At 41.0% G+C, this 22,801-nt stretch overlaps 1 long non-coding RNA gene across 1 annotated transcript; it reads left to right on the forward strand.

Moving 5' to 3' along the window:
- The first annotated feature begins 1,557 nt into the window (after positions 1–1,557).
- LOC116669644 (uncharacterized) lies at positions 1,558–22,012 on the forward strand. Its single transcript, XR_004326830.1, has 3 exons — positions 1,558–1,645; positions 5,208–5,214; positions 22,002–22,012. It is a non-coding gene; the product is annotated as an uncharacterized LOC116669644 (long non-coding RNA).
- Positions 22,013–22,801: the final 789 nt, after the last annotated feature.

Raw genomic sequence — 22,801 nt, forward strand, 5'->3', positions numbered from 1 at the left:
CTCGGCTGGGCTTTAACTTCTGGATATTTGGAAGCGTTGCCACAGACTGAATGGCTTCACTTGCATCTTTCTCCACCGCCATTATGGAGCCACAACTTTACCGCACAGGTCCTCGTCCTCAGCCACTCCCTCTGTTCGCTGATAGAACTGGTTGGGGCGTCTGTGGCTCAGTGGTAGGGCAGTGCCCCGGTCACAGTGTATGAATGTTTTTGAATGGTGAACGGTTCCTGTACGATCTAAAAGTGCTTTGAGCCGTCATTGACACTAGAAGAGCGCCATATGTTTACATTTAAAATTTGGCCGAAGAAAAGCCAAGAATGTACCATAACCTAGGGTGACCAACCGTCCTCTTTTGTCCGGACATGTCCACTTTTTACGTACTGACCGGGGGGGTTTATAAATTCATACAAATGTCCAGTTTTTGCTGTTTTTCATGGGATCATTAAGCGTGCACTTAAATTGACTGGCGCTTTGCACACAGCACTACGGTACTTTGTTGCGTGACGTAATTCCTGAGAGGCTGCGTACAGGGAGCAGATCAGACAGGGAGCACATTCAGGGAGCAAATCAGACAGGGAATACGTACAGGGAGCAGATCAGACAGGGAGCATATACAGGGAGCAGATCAGACTGGGAGCATGTACAGGGAGCAGATCAGACAGGGAGCACTTACAGGGAGCAGATCAGACAGGGAGCATATACAGGGAGCAGATCAGACTGGGAGCATATACAGGGAGCAGATCAGACAGGGAGCACGTACAGGGAGCAGATCAGACAGGGAGCATATACAGGGAGCAGATCAGACAGGGAGCACATACAGGGAGCAGATCAGACAGGGAGCATATAAAGGGAGCAGATCAGACTGGGAGCATATACCGGGAGCAGATCAGACAGGGAGCACGTACAGGGAGCAGATCAGACTGGGAGCACATTCAGGGAGCAGATCAGACTGGGAGCACGTACAGGGAGCAGATCAGACAGCGGAGCAGCATTGCACAGAAAATGCGAAGCATAAGTGCAGCTTCACAGTTTAACTGCAAAAAACAAAACGTTCCACGTACCGTCCCGGTTGGGACAAATGGAAGCGGAGTGCACCGTGTGCAAAGCTAGCACGTATGTTTCAGAGTCTAATAAAGGTGCTGGAGATCTCAAAGCTCACATGGACACCGAAAAACCTTATCTTATTACTTTGAAAAGGTTTTAGGAGATATTAATTTCAAGCTGAATGTTGAAGCTGACACAGAATAGGTCATATTTAGAACATTATTTCATATTTAATTATTTATTTGAAAAGAGCTTTTTTTTTATTACATAATTTATTTTTCTACCATTGAGGCATAATAAAGCATGTTCATTAACCTCCGAGAAGCCTGTCTGAATTTGTGTTTCTAGGCCGGCCGAGAGTCCTCTTTTTTTTAGAAATCAAAATATGATCACCCTACCGTAAACCCAGACGGTGTACTGAAGGAATATGAAAATTGAACTGAAGTACGTAAGAGGGCGGAGCCAGGCTTATGCCTGCAGCGTTCAGGAGGAATTTTCCCAGTACAACACAGCCACACATGGGCTACCATTACCACAGTTTCCCCCACTCATCTGTCTCTTTCTATCGGAGAGAGAGAGCCGAGAGGAGAAGGATCGCTTTGTGACCGGTGCGTGGAAATACTCATCCGGCATTTATTGATTAACTCATGTTCTAATTCTAAATATGGACGGCCGCTTTACCAACTGAACTGAGGCCGCCCAATCAAGACGATACTTGAGTAAAATTTACTCAGTTGTTATCCACCAGTTTAAAAGGGTTAAAATAAATTAGAGGGAGTTTAAAGATACTCCGACTGTAAGTCTGTAGAGGGCTGAACACGTGAACAAACAGGTGGAGCAGGTGAGTCTAGCTGGAATCCACGTGAACAGAGCTTAGGTATTTCATCACCTGGCCCGACAGGTAACACAGGAGCCGGGTGGACCGGTTGGAGTTTCAGGGTATAAATACCCGAGGACACTTTTCAGAGCGCCACAGCTCGGCCGACTCTGCTGATCCCCTTCGGTCCAGTGGTTCTTGACAGTTCAACAGGACTGAACCAGATTTGTGAAATGTTTAGGACCACTGAATCCAAGTGAAGGAACTCTCATCTGGGGACGGCGCCTGGGGACTCTTTGTTTTTACATCAGGTGGGCTGAAAGGATTCTCTATTCAAGCTCTGAAGGGGGCTTACACGTCTAGCCTGACTACAGTTAATAATTTAGCATGTTCATATTTTATTGTGTGTGTGTGTGTGTGTGCTTTGTTGACGATCTATATGTTTTAGGGACCACCCTATATATATATATATATATATATATAATGTATATAATGTTTTAGGATTTTTATTCCAGCATTTTGTGTTGAACAGAGAGACTTAATATCTTTTCCATGTTTTTGGTTGCTTTTGTTTTAGTCTTTTGGCAGTTTAATTTAGCTTTCCCATTTTGAAATGTAAAAGCTTTTTACCTCTTTAAATCATGTGTAACTACTTATCATTTGGATTGATTAAAAACAAGCAGACTGTTGTGGTCTACTGAAATGACAGCTTCTTCTGTTTCTTCTGTTTTTTCCCCCCTGCATCCGCGGTTTCTCCACATAGTCTTATACGCCCAAAATAAATAAGGATCAACAAGTCAAATAAATATTTCCAACAATTTCTGCAGCCTAATGACCTAATTACAGCCGTAATGATGTTTAGTACTGCAGCACTTAATGTTTTTGAACATTAAATTATAATATTATCTGCTAATATGGGTCTCTAAAGATGCCACTGAAAATAATGAATAGTGAATACAGTAAAGAAATGAGTCGGTGTGATAGGCAGGCCTGAGGTGTGTGTGTGTGTGTGTGTGTGTCCTCACAGAAAAACACACTAAACTACAACTGGACCCTAACCTCTGATTAGTTGTTAGTCCTAGCAGCTGTTATTTTACTATCACCAGAAGCAGTATTTTGTAATGGCAGCACTATTAGAACTGATAATAATAATGTACTTTATATTCAAAGCACCTTAAATAACAAAGGGAGAGTCTTTACAGTGACAAAATATTTGAAGAAGAGGTTTAAAAGCCTTTTTATTTTATTAAATGATGAATAGTAAAACTGTCATGTGTTCAACACGTGTTAAACACATGACATTTCGGACATTTGCTGGTTGGTTTTTGACATCACTCTGATGTAGACTGGGATTCTGAAGTTATGAGGGTATCACGCGTCCTCAGATTCTTCTTCCAGTGTTTCCTCGACAAAAAGTGGAAAGTGTCTGGATGTTAAACTGAAGTGAGTTCAGCAAGTGAGAATCCAACAAGAGGATTCTTTAAATATTTGATACTCAGGATCATTTTGATTGTGTGTGCTACATTGCTGCTCAACTGGTCAGTAGAAAAGTTTCTTGATGCTGATTGGCTTATTCAAAATGTCTATTTAAAATATTAATAGTAGAATGGGGCGCCCTCTAGCTCACCCAGTAAGAGAGAGTGCGCCCCATGTAGACTGAGTCCTTGGCAGCGCCCCGGGTTTGAATCCGACCTACAGCCCTTTGCTGTGTGTCATCCCCTCTCTTTCTCTCCCCCGTTCCTGTCTAACCACTGTCGAAAACTATCGAAAAGCCCCCTAAATATATATATATATATATATTTTTTTTCTCTCTGTGTTAAAGAACAATAATTTTTGAAAAATGTACATACAGTAATTGTGTTCATGTTTCTCAAGTAGATCCAACCGCAATTAGATTGTAATCTGAGTTCCCATCATCAATGAAAAATGCAAGGAGTGTCTAAACTGGTCAGACAGCTTGGATAGGATAAGTGCACAAATAAAGTTTTGAGTGCTGGAATACAGCCATCCTCAAACAATGAAACTGACCTGGTTTCACTGAAGAACCATTAGCATGGTCCAGGTTTAAACTGTCCATTTCTAGATGGAACTCTAGATGGTGCTTTAGACTGGCGGACAGGGAACCAACTATCAGACCCCTGAAACAACGTCAGCTCAGTCCAACTAACCTCTGTTTGGTTCTCTGTTGATGAAGAAGCTGTATGGTCCGGTAAAAACTGCATGGAAGCGGTGGAGTTACATTGTGTGTAGAATGACAGTAATTGGTGTCACTGCCCATTGTGAGGAGAGTGCAGATTTGAGTCAAGCATGCTCAGATGTAAACGTTTTAGGGCATAACACGTCATACCCGATGAGAGTCGAGTCAGACCGGCTCTGGTCGAGTGGAGATGTTAGTCCTGCATGCTCAGATTTAAACGGTTAAACTGTCATACTGAAATTTATGAAATCCATGAAATAATAAACTTTATCATTACAAACAATGACAGAAGATGGGAATCATTTCAAAAACGTTTCAGCTATCTATGACTGTTTGATTGCTAAGGTTAGCTCAAAACACCATTCAAGTGACAGCCCTTTTTGTGCTGGATTGCTAGCTTGTAGAAAAGCTAGCAGTCATTTCAAAAACGTTTTAGCTATCTATGATTGATTGATTGATTGATTGCTAATGTTAGCTCATAGACTCATTTACCACTTTCTCTGTGGCGCAATTTCAGCATCTGGCCAATGGCATCTTCCACCTCATCTGCCTTCACTTTATGCAATCTCTGGCAGGCTCCTAAAACACAGTGTTAAAACTTGGTCCTGCAGCGGCCTGGGTTCAGGTCCGACCTGCAACCCTTTGCTATGTTTCATCCTCCCATCTCTCTCCCCCTTACATGTCTATCCACTGTCACTAAATTAAAGGAAAAATGCACCCTAAAAAAACATTGTATATAGGGTTGGGGCCGCCTCTGGCTCACCCAGCGGGAGCGTTTGCCCCATGTTGGCTGGGTCCTGCGGCGGCCCGGGTTCAGGTCCGACCTGTGGCCCTTTGCTGCGTGTCATCCCCCCGTTTCTCTCCCCCTTACATGTCTATCCACTGTCACTAAAATCAAGGCAAAAGGCACCCCAAAAAAACATTGTACATAGGGTTGGGCCCCCAAACCCCAAACAATACCCAACACTAATTGCAGTCTTTATTGCAATAACAGCTTACCAATCATTGCTTCACACAGCCGGAACTTACTAATAGGGCGCTTGCCCAGCCTCCTTTTAAAACTAAAATTGACCAGAGGTCATTTTTGCCCACCCGGCGGAGCATTCTTCAGACGGCTGTGTTCAGAATTGCTCCGCTGAGTGAGCGCAGGTGCATAGTCTGAAAGACATGGCGAGATTATTGTTAGCTGCCACCGCCCTGTTGTACGCCATTTGCCCAGCCCTATAGTGCGCTATGGGCATATGGTCAAAATGCATACCTTTGGAGAAATGTATTCCTTTTATACAATATTCCTTTTATATTTCCCAGCCCAGTGTATGTGTGTGTTTGTGTGTTTATGAAATTGAATTGGTCACCTTATTTTGTTTTTTTGACATGTCCTCCAGCTCCTTCTCCCGTGTCTCCAGGTCCTCCAGGGTCTCGCGGGGACGGTCAATTATGTCCTCTGACTCACTCACAGATGGCATTTTCTTTTTTTTGTCATTTAGAATTTGTTGCTGTTGTTAAATAATTTGGTCCAATTTCATTAAAACTTTAATCTGAAAGTCTAAAGAAATTAGGAATTTATCACAATTTTATAAAGAAATAAAGAACTTGTGTACATCTTACTATCTTAATAAAGCCTATGCAATTAAAGGAACACTCCACCTTTTTGGGAAATTGGCTAGGAGGTATCCCAGACGAATTTAAATAACACCGGGGCACACTGCACATAGGGTAATTTCCCAAAAAAGGTGGCATGTTCCTTTAAGTAAAGACAGCTGACTGACTGACTGAGTGTACCACAGTAGTAAGACTTCCTGTCATTTGCCACCTGTGTTGTATTGTGCTCAGCTTCAAATGAGAAAAGAATACATTTGTAATTGATGTTACAAATGTTGAGACAATATAAATGATATGAAAATGTATTAGTAATAGTGATAACGACAATAATAATATACTGTTTTGTGACACCAATACAGTAGGAACGGTGATAGAACAGGCATCCATAACTGGGGGTGATCATCAAAACCTCAACAAAACAGTTTCTGTGTAATACCTAGATTTTTGTATATTTATAGCCTCTAATGTATTTTATTTTATTTTTATTATATTTAAAAACTGGACTTAGAAAGCACCATTCTCTCTGGCGTAGTATGAGAATTGCCTGCTGTAAAACAGAAACATCAGTGATTTCAATATTACAGAATTTTGGAATATTGGTTTGTTTTTACAGGATTCTTTCACTGTGCCTAACATTCGAAGGACAAAGGAGATAGACCAGTTGCTGTAATTTCAAGAAATGCAGTTTTAACACTTAATATTATTATTTGTAATTTCAATATGTGTGTATTTCACATACCCTGCACAAGGGTGTTAGTGAAGGACCCAAGAGACCCTGGAGTCTCTGGGCTTCCCGTCCCACCTTGTTTTGGGCCTGAAAACATGTCTTTGAGTAGAGCGCATCTAGAGATCCAAAACAAAAGGGAGAATCCATCAGCAAAGGTATGAGTAGCAAAACAGCAGAACATGTAAGGGTTGATTTGACCTTACCTGGAGTCTCCAGGTCACTCTTATTAGTCTAGTAGCCAACTAGGTGAACCCGGAATGTTGAGTACACCAAAGTTTATTGCAGAAATGTGAAGTATGGGTCCCCAGTATACGGAAAATGACGGATGCTAATTTGCATATGTTGAGCAATTTGCATAATTAGCATAATTAGCATTATAGCTTAATCGTCCAGTTTGACCACATATTTTGCCTGTATGGCCAATTTCTACAATATGTGAGTGGTTTTAGGGGTTTTAGAGGATCTGATTTCTTTTCTGCTTTTTCAGATTTCAAAGAGCTAATATTAGTACTTTTGTGATTTATTTGTGGTAAGTTCCAATTACTTCAGCATAATTATAGGTTATTTTTATGGTAAACACAATCTTACATTTCAGAATCATGAGTGCTTTTGTGAATGTTGATGCATTGTTTTCAGGGTTACTTAAGCTGAAGCTTAAAACTGAGTCTGGGCCAACCGAGTCAGCCCCCAGACGAGCTAACCAAGAGGCCTTACCTCCGCACTACACAAAGCACACATTGGCTACCACCTTCAAGCATACTGCTATGACTCACAATTAATTAACAAAAGGCAGCCTCATCACCGATCCACCAGCTGTGATATTCCTTATTTTGGATGGGATAAGACTATGGGCCTAAAGGAAGAGAGGAACTGATTTGCCCACCCAGGATTCAAGTCAGTTGTTCCCCTGTTTTGTTACTTGTCAGCTGTGGTTGCAAAGCCGGGTTGAAACCTTGCACATCAGCAAAGTGCATTTGTACAGCTGTAGTCTGGCCTGTAGGCCTACCAGTTAGTGTTTCTGCAAAGGCAATGATGGTGTGTGCTGCATCATACTTATACACACCAGAGCACAAAGAGAGGGATGAAGGGTCTGGAGAAGATGAGGACAGAAAGAAGAGGATAGTAAAGATGGTCTGCTGCTTTCCATAGCAGTGCCTGTGGGACACGTCTCATGAAGGCAAGCTAGTGACTTCATTGCTGGGGCCTTTGGCGCTTTTTGTAAATTCCATACCGGCTGCATTCAAGGTTACAAAGTTCCTCTGATTGTACAAGCCAGAAAGAAACCCTTGTTGCTTTTTGTGATCTGTAACTTGGGGCTTCTGCCTCCCGCAGTGGAGAAGCTTACCAGAACGACTCTTATGGCATTGAGTGCAGACCCTTCCCCTTCCCAACAGGATATGAGGTGGAACACATCCCGAAAGAGCATGCATGGCCAGAAGGAACCACTGGTCACCCAGATTCCTGCAATGCATTTGCTGAAATTGTGCCATTTTATCTTATAGGTTAGTTATTACCAGCCTTCTAACACCAATAAGCATAAGCACAAAGACACTGTGTCATCACTGAGAATGTGAACAGTTGACCCCATGTCTGACAACATGTAAGTTTAAGTGAATCCCCTCACATGAGTGGCAATGCTGTCAGCTTTACTGCATCATGATATTATTTCCTACATTGAAAGTACACAGGAGTTGCTCAGCCTTTGTTTGTTGTGCTTGTCTTTCAAGACTTTGTCTCGACTAGGTAGAGGTGTAGTCAATGAGAGCTTGTACTCTGTGAGCTCTTGCCTGCTCTTCTATGTCTCTCATGGTAACGCAATGACAACATCTGGTGGCTGGTATGCAGACTGGAACCATGATAGCTAAGAGAACGGTTAGCCTGCACCCAAGCTGTGATCTAATTTAGCTACAGCTTTTTGACTAATCACTAGCGACAGTTTGATTCAGCCTAAAATAACGTTATTCAAAGTAAACAGTACGAAAACAGCTACAGCTAAACTAAGATTTTACAGTATAATAAAGACCATGTTTCGAGTATTGTATTTTAAATTTCAATTCAATTTTATTATATTATCAATTCATCGAGTTTCTCGACACTTTACAGATAGAGTAGGTCCCACAGTTCTAGTAGTTTCTCAGAGCAAGCAACAGTGCACAGTGGCGAGGAAAACTTCCTAAATGAGCACAGTAGAACTGACGTAACAGCTGTTATATTTCAACAGTTATTTTCAGTTTTGAGGGTCTTTTACATGCTTCTCAGCGGGTGGTTAGCTGATTAGCTGTCGCTAAACTACAGTTAGCTTCCAGTGGCGGGGAACGGACTTTCTTAACTATCTACGGGAACATTGTGCAGTATCGTAAGGTCATATCCACGTTCATCATGGTATCATCTGTGCTGCGTGAACATCTTGCACATGCGCAGGACAGATCGTTACCAACAAGCTCTGTGCAGAGCACACAACTTAAGTTATGTTGTACCAAAATTATTGTTCCTTAAAGTTTTGGTGGTTTGTGATTAGCTTGTTCGATTAGGCTTGATCTAATAACGGCGGCGTTCTGTTTAAGGATGATATGCTATTTGGTGAAACTACTTTCTTAATGATTACGTTTTCCATAATAAAATTTTTCAACTACTTTAAAACTAGACTATGCTCCCTTGCTTTACTACATACTTATTAACACACAACAGCTAGCTGCCACATCTTATTGCAGGAAACATGACCTAACCTCAAAAAATGTCAACAATTTGGTCATCAACATTCCATCAAAGAGCAAGAGTTGAAATGTAAGGTTATAGTGTTTACCATGAAAATAACCTAAACGTCCTGAGTTAATAAAAAATGTGTCTAAATGAATCCAAATTTGTTATAGAATTACCATTTTGAAGTCTGAAAGTGCCAGAATTGAATTTAACGTCCTCTTAAACCTCTTAAATCATTCCAATATTGTAGAAACTGATGGCACAGTGCAAAATCTAGTGTCGATCTGGCCAATTCTGCTAATTCTGAAATGTAAGATTGTGTTTAACATAAAAATAACCTATAATTACGCCTGAAAGTAATTGGAACTTACCTAAATAAATCACAATAAGTCCTAAAATTAGTTCTTTGAAATCTCAAAATGCCAGAAAAGAACTCAGCATCCTCTAAAACCACTTACATATTGTAGAAATTGGCCATACAGTGCAAAATATGTGGTCAACTGACGATTAGCTACAATATGCTAATTATGCTAACTATGCAAATTGCTCAACATAATGCAAATTAGCATCCTCATTTTCTGTACTGGGGACCCATACTTCACATTTCTGCAATAAACTTTGTGTACTCAACATTTCCGGGTTCACATGGGGCTCTATGGGCTGGCTACTAGACTATATGGTTTACTGCTGTTGTACTGTCTTCCGGTTGTGTCTATCATTTAGCTTTTTTTTTAGTTAATAGAAGTTCGTTTGAAATAAAGGGTAGCTTCTGCATGAGCGAGTACAGCATTATCTGTATCTGTACTGTTTACCACATGAATTCTGTATCCGGATCCGCCTCGGAATGGCGGGGCCTAACACCGAAGTGGTCAGATTTAACCAGGAAGTGGTTGGGTTCTCTTGAAATGGGCGGGGCTTTAACGGTATGTTATTTAAGCATGCAATTGATATGAGTTATCAGAAATTAGGCTCGTTCGAGATGAACTGCGCCTCGCCTGTAAGTGGCAGAGCAGGCGGTAGCAGCGGGGGGCGGTGACAAAAGCTGCGGTAAAGTCGACAGTTTCCAGCCGTTCCAGCTCCTTCAGGCTGAACAGGAAGTGATGAAAACACTGTGGTGCGATTCCGATTTAACAAATATATCGACCCTCATACCAGCTGGTACACGTCTCCAGTTGTTTTTATTATGACAGAGTAGCGGTCAAAGTGCTCTACATGCGACCTGTTGCTGATTTTAATGACACAACACTGGATGTATCCGTGCTGAACAGATTTAGTCTCTTTGACTTCTAAACTTAACTATCAGTCCAACAACATGTGTTCTGACAGAATAAGTCTTTAAATCAGACAAATAGCAATTAAAATCGCTCCGATTCAAAACAATAAAAAGTTAATAAAACGTCATCATGTTGTAATCCAATCGTGTAAATCAGCTGAGAAGCCGGCGTTTCCCAGCATGCTCTGGGTCCGCCTGGCTCTTGCAGTCGGTGAAAAGCAACTGCGCCGCCTGCGTCTCAGAACTGCGGCCGCCTTCTCTCGTGAGATTTCCGTTGCCCACGTCTGCATGACGTCAGAGCAAGGGATCAAGTCGGACACAAATCTAACGGCATGCAACGGGCGCCGTCGCCGTGATCGATTCTGCGCAGACCTGGCTCATCTCGAACGAGCCTAATGTTTATTTATTGCTGATTTGAAAACTATTACATGACAGCATCGAGCTTCAGATCAATGGTGTTGTCATGGTAACAAACAAACTATATACAGAACGTTTTGCAACAATGATACACACTGCGGTTGCAATTATGAAGTAAAGATGAACAAGAGTTTTCATACTCATATAACTTTCTTTTTTTAACTTTTAATTTTTTATGATCATGTGATTTTATTTTTTTTTGGTTCTTTTTTATTTTTTTTATTTCCACACCAGGTTATGTGTGTTTGTGTGTTGTGTGTGAGAGAGAGGAGGGAGAGAGAGAGAAGAGAGAGGGGGGGGGGCGGGGGGCAGCTGACAGTTAAAAAAAAAAAATCTCCGATGGCAGAGACGCAACGGGAGTTGCATTTAACCAACCAGCACGTCTGAAACCCATCACAAATCTACTGGTTACTATGTAAGGACACAAACCCCACGTTCACCAAATCTACTGGTTACTATAAGGACTACAAACCCCACGTTCACCAGAATCTACTGTACTATAGCTACACCACAGAAATGTTACATGTAAGGACTACAAACCCCACGTTCACCAGAAATCTACTGGTACTATAAGGACTACAAACCCCCTTCACGAATCCTGGTTACATGTAAGACTACAAACCCCAGTTCACCAGATCTACTGGTTACTATGTAACTCAAACCCACGTCCAAACTACTGTTCTATTGGACTACAACCCCACGTTCACCAGAAACCTACTGGTTACTATGTAAGGACTACAAACCCCACTTCACCAGAAATCTACTGGTTATGTAGGACTACAAACCCCACTCACCAGAAATCTAGGTTACTATGTAAGGACTACAAACCCCACGTCACCAGAAATCTACTGGTTACTATGTAAGGACTACAAACCCCGTTCACCAGAAATCTACTGGTTACTATGTAAGGACTACAAACCCCCGTTCACCAGAGAATCTACTGGTTACTATGTAAGGACTACAAACCCCACGTTCACCAGAAATCTACTGGTTACTATGTAGGACTACAAACCCACGTTCACCAGAAATCTAGGTTACTATGTAAGGACTACAAACCCCACGTTCACCAGAAATCTACTGGTTACTAGTAAGGACTACAAACCGAAGTTAAAAACAAACCTGAAGCTGAAGAAACCCTAAACGTTAACGGAACAGATCCACAGACCTGACTGCCTGATGGAGCGGGAGAGAGAGAGAGAGAGAGAGAGAGAGAGAGAGAGAGAGAGACAGCAAGCTGTTCTGTCCTTGAAATCAAAATGTTTGTATTGCATGCCCGATTTTGTGTTTACTTCAATGTGTTTTGGAGTTTGCATCAGCGTACGAGCAGCTGAAGGCAATTTGGGGTGGCCATGTATTTTTGAACCCTTCAGAAGGTCATCCAAGGCAGTGTGGGAGATCTGGTGCTTTGAGGCCCACCCCTGAAGAAAGTCCTTAGTTAAATGAGGATCACCCTCAGACTTCAGACTCTTCTGAGGTAATACTTGCGTCCTCTTCTGTAGTGTCAAAGTTAGCAGCCAGAGAAGCAACTGCACCCACCTATTCCTCACTGTCCTCTTCCGTCTCTTCTGCGTTGCTTCTCTCCCCTTGTTCTGAAACCTCTAAGTCAGAATCAACATTGTCTTGTTCCTGCTCCATAGCGGCTCTATTGTCTTGTTCCTCCTCTTCCATCTCTTCACTTTGTTGTTGGTTGACAGTCAGCAGTGTCCTTTGAGGAAGCTTCAATTGACGAGTGTACTGCTGTCTTTGCAACCTGTCCTTTCTTAAATGGCAAGTAAGGAAAATAATAAAAAAAAGAAAGAGAGAGAAACAAAACCATATTGACAAGAAGTATTGGGACGCTTAGAACTACACTCATTCAAAGTTTACCAACTGTACAGCAGCAATGCTACACTGTTACTAGACCTACTCTATCTGTAAAGTGTCTCGAGATAACTCTTGTTATGAATTGATGCTATAAATAAAATTGAATTGAATGATTTCCTGTTTGTATTGGCGTAGTATAAACTATCCCGTGAGAGACGTAGAAACGGTACTGATTGTGATCACTGGAGCTCTGAAAAGCAAGTCTAAATGCATGCATCTAATCTTGACTTGATTGGTACTTTTATCCCGAAACACATTGGGGCGTTGTTATACAGCTTTGTGGATGACCTGCCTTCAGTGTTTCAGGCGAGTGAAGCGTGCATAACGTTACTAACTAGGCCCATGCCATCATTAATGTGGGCAATGTTTGTCTTTGTAGGTTGTAGTCCTATCGTCAGATTAACTACATGAAGCCTACACTTTTCGTGGTTGTCAGTTGTTGAGTTGTCATTCCATTAGATGACTCCTATCTTGCTGAAGTATAGTTTATAATGTGTTGGTTAATTGAGGATTGCCCTTGAATATCGATAGCAGTTAACCTAGCTCAAATTAGCTAGCATTAATATAAAAAGAAAATGGATCGTAAATAACGTTAGCCGCCGAGCTTGACACATTAGCTATCTTAATTAAATTTCAGTAATATACTTGTTACAATCTCAGTAACGCGAGTTACCACGCATTGTAACGCAGCATTTAGTGGTGTTTTGTTTTTTTAAGAATTCACCAGCGCCGCGAAACATTTCTTCACAGGAAGCATTGTGACCGGTGTCAGAGTTGGTTCACAAGCACAGCCACCCTCCAACAACTCAGCCAAATCTTCATCTTCATTCTATGGCGGGTCCATAATAACTGGAGACATCGGGATCAAACTGGCAGAGCATGAACTGCTCATTTTAGCGCACTGATTTCTAGATCAATATTTTGTTGTATTTCTTTGACACACTTTTTAAATTCTCCTTTCAAAATTTTAATAATCCACAGATCCTTACAGTCTACCCACCTTACTGTTTAGCTGTTATTTAATGGTATTCATATTCACCTAGATCACTTCCATCTCTTTAAGCAGCACATTTGTTTCTTTGGCCTCTTTTTCCAGCGCATGGTTGTGTTTGTATTGCCATTTTGCATAATGAGTACTTGTGATACTTTTTGTAAACTTTCCTGCTAATACTTCTGTATTTTACTTAAGTTATTGCAGTTTTGTATTTTGTCATTAATAATAATAATATAATAATACATTTTATTTATAATGCCCTTTACATTTCAAAAGGAAATCTCAAAGGGCTACAATTAATAGGGAGTTAAAAACAGTTTCCAGAGTACGATAACATTTGACAAGCAATAATAAAACACCATAAAACTAAAATTAAAACAGTGACTGTTTAAAAGGCCTTTTGAAATAATAGTGTCTTTAGGCCCTTCTTAAAAGTCTCCACAGTTTGTGGGGCCCTCAGGGACTCTGGGAGGGCGTTCCAGAGCCGAGGGGCGACTGCCTGGAAAGCCCTGTCTCCCATAGTAGACAGTTTAGTCCTAGGTTGGAGCAGGCGGTAGGTGGCGATGGAGGAGCGGAGGTTTCGTGAGGTGGTGTGTGGGGTGAGGAGTTCACTGAGGTAGGTAGGGGCAGTTCCATGAATGCACTGGTGGGTAAGTAGACAGATTTTGTATCGAATTCTTTGTTTAATGGGCAGCCAGTGGAGGGATTTCAGGACCGGGGTGATGTGATCATATTTGCGTCTCCTCGTCAGGACCCGGGCAGCGCAATTTTGAATATGCTGGAGCTTTTGCAGGCTCCTGTGATTGTGATATTACTTCATTAAAAGATCTGAGTACTTCTTCCACCACTGAGTCCTCTCCTTTCTACTTACCACCACTGTTTGTCTATATCTGTATTTGACCACAGAGTGGCAGCATAGGTTCACTAATGTCTCACGAGCAACAGGTACAGCCATAAAACCATCTATAATACATTTTTGCAGCATTGCAGTCTAACCTTAATCTCTCCCACTTCCTTACACACAAACACTCTCTACCTCTTCCTTGTTATCACTCTCTTCTTCTTTAGCTTTTTCTTTCTTTCTACTCTTCTGTATTTCTGTGTCTCTATTTCCCTTTTTAATTACAGTACACACCATCTGCAGCGGTTTGTGATTTTATACAGCATAGATCCAGCTGGCCACAAGTCTATAGCTTACTTAGCTGCAATAACCCTTAATATGGAGTGTGTAGTGGGTCTGAGATGAAGATTGTGTGTGTGTGTGTGTGTGTGTGTGTGTGTCAGTGCAACACTTAGCAGCATACTATATCTAGTGTGATGTCTACATAGTGTGTGTATGTGTTCATTTTCACACCTATCCATTCTCTCCCTCTCCCTCCTGTTTATACAGCTTACCCAGCTGTTTTTATAGCCATACATCGCCCTTATCGTTTTACGCTAAGCAGCAGCCACTAAAGACCAGCACAGCTTCAGTAGAGGGGCCATCTGTAAAGAAGCAGCTGTACAACCTTGAGTCATGTGAAGCCCTTACTGAAAATTAAATCTTTTTCGTCAGTATGCATTTGTATAACAGCTAGGGGGGTGGTTTATGCCCTCCATACTGGCCATAATGGGAGTTGTGAGTTCTTAACAGCAGTCCATGTCCAAAAGTCTGGTATAAATGTACATTCAAATGGCTGAGGACACATACATCAATATGCTGGAAGTCACATCAGTAAGTCAGTAAATCTGCACAACATGAAATTATGTTATTAGAGGACACTTTTAAATTGTTGAGTGGAACCCAGAAGCACAACACAGACAGCAGTTTGCAAACAGTTCAGAGATAGTTTGTGTAGTGAAGTGGGTGCAGGCTGGGAGGCCGACTGATACGCTGGGCAAGGCAGATGGAGACCTGGAGAAGGGACCTGAGGCACAGGAAGGCACAAGTTAGTCAAACGCTCAAGCAAACACAAGGCAACTGTTGACAAAACAAAAGACTGGCTGTAATCTTAGTATCACTTTGGCAAACTGAACAAACTAGCGAAGATTGGAGTGTGAAGCTGGGGCATGTACACTGCAGGAGCTAGATGAGTGGATGGTTGCAGGTTGATTGGTAGCAGGAGGGAACTGGAGTGTCACAGCCAGAGAGATACAAACAGACAGAGAGAGGCCAGGAAAGTCCAAAAATTAACCTTCAGAAATCACATGAAATACTACGGAGAGGCACCGCAGGAACACAAATGAATGCACTCTGAAATGAAGGGAAGTGGCCATGAGAAAGGTTGGACAATAATTCAATTTAAATAAAAAATTATCATAACATCAGAGCCGTATTTCAGAAAGAGGTCATAATAATAAGAGGCAACACTCTATTGGGTCGCCAATACAACATCTGCGTGCAGTTGCTGAGCCGAGTCCCTTCAGCCATTTTGGACTGAACTCACTTGTTTGCAATAACGAAGGAGATTTGTTAAAAATGCCATTCTTACACACAAGAAGGGATCAATCAGTTTAAAACTGCTAGTAAACAACAACAATTGCAGTCATTTAATCTAATACCATTCCCTTTTTTCACCTGTTGGTAGTCATAATAGTGACAGGTAGGCTTAACAAAAAGCTGAAATTGAAAATTACTTACATGCTAGCTAATGTTACAATTTTTTTTATATAAACAATAAAATGGGATTCAGCATAGAGCTCTATTCCAGTGAAAGCCAAACTAAATGTCTGACGTCAATATTTGGGTGCAATTTTCCTAAGACTATTCTCTATTGTAGAAATCACAAATCTGCCTGTGTTGTCTGACCAAGAGGACAAAACATTAAGTGGAAGATTCCGTTTGATAACACTGGCCCCTCCTTTTGTTTTTGAGCTTGCTGAGGAGGATGCAACTGTATGATAGAATCTGTTGGCTAAGCGGCAGGTATCCATCTGTAGCAAACGCGTCTCCTGTAATAACGCAATGTCAACATTTCTCTTTTTAAGCAGTGCTTGCTCGCTTGTGAGGAGCATTCTGACCACCACATTTAAAAACTAAAAATGTAAGATCAACCTTTATCAAAAAAGCTGCGTTCTAAATGAACGTAGATGTGTAAAAGCAACTGCCTTTCACTTTGTTAAACCTTAACAATAATGCATCCAAAGTTAAGTTCCTCAACACACAGAACATATAAGACACAGAACAAAAACAGATGAGACAGTGACACAAAAGGGAAAGCGAGGGGGAGGGGGGACATAGCCAGAAGGTTAACACTCAAGGTAGGTCTGTGATTCAGAATGGACACAGGGCAGCAAAAATGAACAGCAGCCCATAATTACCTGGTTGCAACAGCAGACTTAAAAATACAATGCGTTTCTCGTCAACAAAAACATTAAACAAAAAGTACAAAATAGCAAGCACATTGGAAAGGAGACTCTAACCTTGTAGTGGCCTAGTTAACTTATGGAGCGTAGGCTATATTAAACAGGACAGATGTGTCATTTAAAAACATAGTCTCTGTAATCGCATCAGATAACAATGTAATAAAACTAGGACACATTAAGAGATTAAGACAAACCATGAGTCCATGTTAGGTCATGACCAAAAGAACGAGATCCAGGGTACAAGCGGACGAAATGGATTTCCTCAGGAGGGTGGCTGGCGTCTCCCTTAGAGATAGGGTGAGAAGCTCAGTCATCCGAGAGGAGCTCGGAGTAGAGCCGCTGCTCCTTCGCGTCGAAAGGAGCCAGTTGAGGTGGTTCGGGCATCTGGTAAGGATGCCTCCTGGGGGCCTCCCTAGGGAGGTGTTCCAGGCACGTCCAGCTGGGAGGAGGCCTCGGGGAAGACCCAGGACTAGATGGAGAGATTATATCTCCAACCTGGCCTGGGAATGCCTCGGGATCCCCCTGTCAGAGCTGGTTAATGTGGCTCGGGAAAGGGAAGTTTGGGGTCCCCTGCTGGAACTGGTCCCCCTGCGACCCGATACCGGATAAGCAAATGAAGATGGATGGATGGAAGAGTCCATGTCCATCAGGCAGTTGTTTTAATCCTGATCTTCTTTCATGGTGTTCTCCGCGATAGAGTCCAAGGCATTACCTGTCTCCGCCGCAACAAGAGGATGGGGAGCAGCCCGCCCCACGTAATGGTATTTATATATTACCTGCCTGTCTGTGTAGCAAAGGATGTTGAAAATCCGTGTGCATTAAGTAGTAGTGTTATTATTTTGGTCTATCACTGTTTAGTCAGTGGGCTCTCATAATATTGATTTGAACATGTCGGGAGCCACTTAGGCAGGGAGTGCGAGAGATATTAATTAGCATTAGAGCCATCTAACCCCTCTTTCAACCCGACAATGCAGCTATTACATCTCTGGTTTCTGTCCTCCATGTCTGCTGGCTTCACCTCCAGCTCTTGAAAAGTGTGGCCATGGCTGTCAAGAATACTTGAGTTGCTGTCCTCTGTAGTTTTAGATTGTCCACATCAGATCTGATAGAGCTTGCCATTAGAGATGCTAGGTGGGCAAGAATACCAGTTAGCTTTGCGTTGACTGTCCCCACCTGTTGAATCTGAGAAAAACGTGGTTTGAGGTTGCTTTTCTGTTTCTCCAGTAAAGCCTCTGCAATGGCATCCATATTGCCGCGTTGGGTTTTGTTCTTGTTTGCCATTCTGCTTTAAATGACTCTATCGAGCACGAAGTGATAGAATATCAGTGTTGGAACCATATAACAAAACTATTTGGCAAGGTTGGGCCATGATTTACATCTCAAGCCGCCATTTCTGTTGAGCCGATCACGTTAAATCTCCTATAATGTTATGGTTGTTATGAAACTGTTTCTCATTATTTGTGATGCAGCACTTGCAGTAAACAAAAGAGTGAGTAAACTAAGTTGTAACCTAGTCAATGAACATTACAAGAAATAAAAACCAAAAACCCCAAACCCCAGTCTTTTTCAGAAAAGTGATGATCCATGTAAAGAAGAGGATAAACTAGGTTTATGTTCCTCCATTACATCCCTGCCAATAATATCTTACCTTAATAAATAAACAAAACTACTGCCAAGAGAATACTGGTAACTGGTTCATGGAGATAAATGACATGTAGAACACATAATTCATTTAAGGACTGTGCCCTCTGTTAAGCAGGCTTACGGTGTGTCAGTTATGTGACTACAGGAAAAGATTTCTAGAATGAGGTAAAGTGTGTAAGTGTTATAACCAGGTAAGCTGTTGCTGATGAATGTGCAGGTACACACACACAAGCACGCACGCACACACACACACACACACACACACACACACACACACACGCATGCACACACACTCTAGTACACTTGAGATGGCTGCCATAGAATTTTACTGCAAGGATATTCTAGACCTTTTGGGACACCAGCTTCACCTTTCAATTATGAGTCTACAGTAATGAAACTTATGCAAGTAGATTCATGCTGTCTATTTAAATGTGTGTCCTTTAAGGTTCACTTAGTTTGATGTTGTAGACAAATTATTGCATAATGGGGTTGCTCGTAGTGTTTAATCCACTGGGAATCAACATGCATGCTCTAATTTAACTTATTAGCTTATTTTTAGATATCTGCCTTGAACATGGCCTGGATGTTTGAGTCTCAGCACATTCTGTAGGCTGATGTTTCAGCTACCAGCTCAGAACAAAAAAAGCAAATACTGTTGAATGTTTAGCATCTGAAGTGTGGAATATTATATAATTCATAAAGGTGCATTATGAGCCCATGAAGTATTACATTAAAAGCATTCAGTGCTTCTAATGCCATACAATAACATCATGCTGGTTATTTTACCTGCTTCTGTAAAGCAAACAGTGTCTGTGGTTCAGCTGGGATCTCCTAGCTAGCAGCTGTCTAGCTGCCTATTGTTGTATGATTAACTTAACCTAGTCAATAGAGCTCAACTCTGGAAGTAAAAATCCCATTAATTTTTTCTGTACAAATTTTGATTATCAGCTATAATGTCTAAACCAAGCTAAGAAGTATTGAAACTAAAGTTTCTGCTTCTGTAGAAATTAAAACCTTGTTTTAAGAAAAACATCTATGGAGAAATACTACACTACCCAGAAGCATAACAGTGACATCCCTGATTGGTCCAGCTTGGCGTTATCACGTCATATCTCATTACCATAAAGTTACCATAACATTACCATAAACTTTCTGATTGACTCTTAACATGCTCAAAACGCGACGCCGAAGGATTTGTCGCTCCTTGCATCTGAGAGAAGCCGACTTCCATTGAAAATGAATGACTTCCGGTAACTTTAGACGCTCAAGTCGGTGGCGGTGTGAAGGTACGGTTATGGTCATGACTACCCATATAGCTGGTTGGCTTGGTTCCATACTTAAAACTCTTTTAATAAGCATTTAATGAAACGTCAATTGAACAATTAAATGGGAAAAAAAACAGAAGCCGTTAAAAAAGTGGGTGGTCACTCTACTGCATTGGTAGTAGTGGCTCAAAAGACACTGATTGGTCAGACTTTTAATTTTTGTCCCACACCCTCATTCTTACACAAAGCTACTGACCACGTAGTAAACCTGTCAGCCTTAGACGCAGTGTTGTAGTCAAGACCATCCAAACCGAGACCTGAGTGTATCGAGACTGAGGCAGTTACAAGACTTTGAGGAGTTGAGACCGAAACAAGACCAAGACCACGACAGGGTGAGATTGAGTCAAGATCTAGACCAGACCAAACAACTGGAACATACCTGTACACAACAGCTAATATTCGCTACATCACTTTGGGTGAGGAGTGAAGAGAGTTTTGGTACAGTGGCAGATTGATAACAGGGTTGGGCAATATATATCGATATTATATCAACATCGATATGTGAGGCTAGATATTGTCTTAAATTCTGGATGTCCTAATATGACACAAGACTTGTCTGTTCCTGATTATAAAGGCCTCATTTCAGTAAGGTGATGTCATTTTCTGAACTTACCAGACTTACTAGCTGTTTTATGATTTGTCTTTACCCACTTCATCCTCACTATTGGTAATTATTTATCAAAAATCTTGTGTTCATGTTTTGTGAAAGCACCAATGGTTAACTCTACAATATCGATGCCATATCGACATCGACATTGGTCAAAAATATCGTGATATTTGATTTTCTCCATATCGCCCAGCCATAATTGATAACTGTAGCTAGCTAGCTTTGCTAGCATCACTTCCACTTCTTTTTGCTTCCATAACTTGTGTTTATGATGATCATTACCTGGAGGTTATAGTTTGTTGTAGTGTACAAAAAAAAGACAAAAGAATACTCTACATATCAACTCCAAAATCAGCAGTCCATCCTAGCAGATGGCTTGGGACTGTGTTTGTGTGTGTGTGTGTGTGTGTGTTTTATAAGAGAAGGCTGTCAGGCTTGGAGGCCAGGCCTTAATTCCTGTTTGTTTGAGCCCAGATGAAATACACTTTATCATATAGAGGACGGGAGCAACAGAGAGTGTATTTAATAATGCATCGGTGTATACACACCACTTTTGATCTGTCCTCTCTCAGTGTATGCAGACTGGATGGGGTGTAAGTGAAATAGAAGAAAGTGAAGGAAGTGAAAGACTGCTTTACTGCTCTGCTATACCAGTCACAAATGCAGCAGGACACCTTTATGTATGCCGTGCCATAAGAGAACACTTCCATCATAATTACTGAGTGTGCTCTACTGGTCATTTGAAACAAGGCTCTGCATACAGCCATTCACTGATTCATATTTCCTGGTATGGAATGTAGACTTAATGACGTTTTGAGGTACTTCAATTCATGTAATCTTTCAATAGTATGTCACTTTCCATTTCTACTGCACTACATTTATTTCACAGCAATAGTTACAAGTTACTTTTTCTGATGAGAATTTTAAAAAGACAATATATTAGAGATTAACATATGCCCTATAACTAGTGATGGCTAAATGAAGCCTCATGAAGCTTTGTGAACCATTTTCTGCCATCTATTATGGTAAATGGAACTCTTGTTTTTCAGAAAAAGGCTCAAGGAATGGCAATTGTGTGCTTTAACCCTTTGTTGAACATGGAGCGCCATCTAGTGAGCTCAGGAAATAAAGAAAATGGTTTGCGAAGCTTCATTTGACCTTAACTAGCCAATACTACATATAACATCTACTCTGTTACAGGTTAAATTACCCGTAAGCTGTTATATACTACGGAATATAGTTTAAATTAGCTCCTCCATGACCAGCTAAACATTTTACCATAACATTAACATCTTTAAGAGGTACTTTTATAAGTATTGCTTCATTTACATCAGAACTTCGTCCACCACTGCATATTTCTGCTTAACGTGTAGCTTTGTAATTTAGCTTTTACCTATGTGGTACGGTTTTGCCATTAACAAAGCAGCAATAGATACAATTACAAAGGAAAGATGTGTAAAAAGCATCATTTATATAAAGGGGTTTACAATACATATGTTTTGTTGTGCCAAAGACATCCTTTGTTAATTTAAGGTGAAATCAGTAAAAACATTACACATAAGCAAATGTTCATTTTGGTGCTCTTTCATTTTGCTATGGCACCATACTGATTCATTCAAAGCCAGTCTATACCAGCTCATGAAAGCTTTCACACATGCAGTCCTTAACATTGTATTTAACAACCAGTTCCTGCCTGCTTCACCTGGAGAAAAACAGTGGAACGATATGGTTGTTTGCCTTAGAAGTGATGTCTATGAAGTCACGATAGCTAAGAAAAAAAGATGAAAAAGCAAAACAATTACAGAAAACAAACCCAAAAATATATCAAGTCACAAAAATTAAAGCAATGAGCACTTAGAAGTAAATAATTCCTGTGCACAAATTACATATCTTTGATCTGGGAAGGTTTTGCATATTTTGAAAAAAAACTAAATCCTAATTTGGCAGAAAGCTTTTTTGATTCAGGGGTATTACGTATAAATCCTTACCAATTGAACTTCAAAGGGATCGCGAAAGAGTTTTTAAAGAGGAATCAGTCATAAAGTCATGAATGATCTCGTAAATGTTGTTGAGTTTTATTGTAATTTTATTCTATCATGTTTGTTTTGTGCTGTTTTGTATGCTTTTTTATTGTTGGGTTTTGTGTATTTTAAAGGTCCATCTGGAGACTGGCATTACAAATGAGCTTAGGCTATAAATGCTGTGGTATTGTTTAGTATTAGTTCATGCTGCATGTCCCTATACAA

Source organism: Etheostoma spectabile, chromosome 20 (genome assembly GCF_008692095.1).
Source record: "Etheostoma spectabile isolate EspeVRDwgs_2016 chromosome 20, UIUC_Espe_1.0, whole genome shotgun sequence".
Lineage (NCBI taxonomy): Eukaryota > Metazoa > Chordata > Actinopteri > Perciformes > Percidae > Etheostoma > Etheostoma spectabile.